The sequence below is a fragment of the Pteropus vampyrus genome, unplaced genomic scaffold, assembly GCF_000151845.1.
Source record: "Pteropus vampyrus isolate Shadow unplaced genomic scaffold, Pvam_2.0 Scaffold133, whole genome shotgun sequence".
Lineage (NCBI taxonomy): Eukaryota > Metazoa > Chordata > Mammalia > Chiroptera > Pteropodidae > Pteropus > Pteropus vampyrus.
The window spans coordinates 4537733-4540320 of record NW_011888914.1 but is presented as its reverse complement, the minus strand read 5'-3'; the positions used below and the strand labels follow the sequence as shown (position 1 = coordinate 4540320).

Below are 2588 nucleotides of genomic sequence, written 5' to 3'. Positions count from 1 at the left end.
GATGCACCGTCATAAATTTGAGCCACACAAGCCACATCCTCACTGGTGAGATTCCAGTCAGTTGTCTTCAAATCCAGTATGGTTGATGCACACTGGAATTTCAGCTTTCACTTTAGTTGGAGGGAACAGAGATTCCTATACAAAAAAGCTAGAGGACACGGATCCCAGACACATAGATACACTATCAATCCTTAGCTCTTGCAAGATATTGGCAAGTAAAGTCTAGTGTTTCGGCTTTTTTTGCCAAACATTTTGCATAGCATTCTGTCATCTGATTTCAATGGTGCAATAAGGGTGAGCGGCAGTCCTCGGTAGTAACCTCTGCATTTTTTTTTCTAGGATTAAATTATACTTCTCAAGCAGATTAAAAGGCTCTGAGTATAACATTAGGGTAACCTTTATTACTTTTCCTTTCATGCCCCCTCAAAAAAAAGCTTAAAAAATTTATTTGCTGGTGGGGGCTCTTGGATTTTCACTTAAAATCTTGACATGTTTTTAACATATTTATAAAATATGTTAAAATTTTACAATTTAATATTTTATGAATTAAATAAAATATTGGAATCACCTCTATATGGACCTACAAGTGCACTAGCTTATTAGTGTTTTCCCTTGACCGATTCAATAACTGAAGCCTTTTATGATAAAAAGTGCAGTACTTAGTGGACTGGCAACTGGTATAACGTGCTCTATCAGCAAATCAAATAGATGGTCATCTTGGGTCCTTCGCTGGATGGGTAGAGCAGATGTTGAAAAGGAGGAGCCTGCTTTGCAAAAATCCTTTTGACAATAATTTGATAACTCTGACAGAATTGAATCTGCTAATTTGATTCTTAGATTTCTAGGTGGTAGAACAGTACCAGATGCCTCACAAAATATTAGCATCCATGTTTAACAGCTCCTCATCACATCCTGTTCACTCCTCTTTTGGGAGCTTCATATTAAATTAGATGCAGCTGCTGAGTGAAAGATTTCTTTCATGTTCCCATTTAGTATGAAAACAATAGCAAAAATAAACATTCAATTTCCTAACTTTTAGGAATTCTTCCTTTGGTTTTGATTTTTTTTTTTTTTTGAATGGAAGAGGGGTAGTTTAATTCAGGGTACTGTTTTAGAGACAGACTGTCTGACTGGAAGAGACAAACATGGCTTGGAGACCTACTCACTGCTTCTGCCGCTCCAGCAAAGCTTACTTAATATGCCTGAGGTGGTACTTTATGCAAATTATCTGTCTCATTTTAAAAATATATCAGTATGTTGTCTGGCCATGCCACCCTGAATGTGCTTAATCTCGTCTGATCTCGGAAGCTAAGCAGGGTCGGGCCTGGTTAGTACTTGGATGGGAGACCACCTAGGAAGACCAGGTGCTGTAGGCATTAAAAAAATATATATATATATATATTTATATATATATTATATATTATATATATTTATATATATATTTTTTTCAGTATGTTATTTTCTCTGACAATTTTGAATCACCTTTTTAGTTTATTTGATGCATTTTAGTTAACCAGATATTAATCCTACTTTGTTTAATTTCCTTTCTCAAGGAATTAAGTTACCATTTGTTGGTTACTAGGTTTTGAAAGAGAAAACACTTGGGGAAAAAATGGAAGTTTCATCCTGGGTCTGTATTACAGCTTCTGATATATTTTTAGATGCCAACAAGTAATGTCAGATTAACAGCTGTTAAAATGTGTTATTTAACACTCATAAAGAAATGGAGATTTCTAGTGTTTCGTGTGCATACCTGGTTGATAATCAGAGGAATTTGATTCTCCTTTCTTTCTTCTCTTTCTCCAGTTCCCTGAGTTTTCTTTTCTTTGATTGTGGTCTTACAAGTTGCTGTTTTTCAGCTCCTTGCAGTGGAATAATGGGAAAGAAGAAGTCCATTTCTCACTCTCTTTGTGTCATCAAGCCTGTGCTAATGTGGCCTAGACTTTGAGATAACTTACTTTGGAGTCTGTTTTCCAAGTTACATTTGCCTGTAGATACAAAGTGTTCTGGGGTGCAAACCTAGAAAGGGAAGCCTGAAATAGACTACTTGTTTGGGGACCTTTTAAATCTCTGAAGTCATTAATACTTTATTGACTACCTGTGGAATAAGAAATGTCTGGTTTGGCTGGTTCTAGCAAAAAATATGTTTTCCCTTCAGACCAGTCTCAGTGGAGCTGCCATTTCCTGCTGATTCTGAGAGACAAGAGGGAGTGCCAGATTGTCATTTAGTTTAACTGCATGGAAATGAGGCAAGGGAGTCTGACCATGACCAAACCTTTATATCCAGCAAAGGAACATAGGGCAATCAAGGAAGACTGCTGCTGTCTTAAGAGGACTGTTGCTGGGTTTACAAGACATGTTAGGCAGGCAAGAGGGAGTCCCCAGGAACACAGAGGTGACAAAACTCTTATGATTCATTTATTCAGGACTTTCATTATGCCAGAACTGAAGCACTTCCATTAAGGAGGCTGCCCTGAAGACAGCTGTGGCTAGCTTTCATCACCAAGAAAAGATAAACAGAAAAACAGATCCATCAGCCACTAGAGGAATGACCACAACTCTCAAGAGAGGTCTGGCTCAGTGGACTA

At 37.5% G+C, this 2588-nt stretch overlaps 1 pseudogene; it reads left to right on the top strand.

Annotated features, from left to right (window-relative positions):
- The first annotated feature begins 1259 nt into the window (after positions 1 to 1259).
- LOC111744350 lies at positions 1260 to 1376 on the top strand (annotated as a pseudogene).
- Positions 1377 to 2588: the final 1212 nt, after the last annotated feature.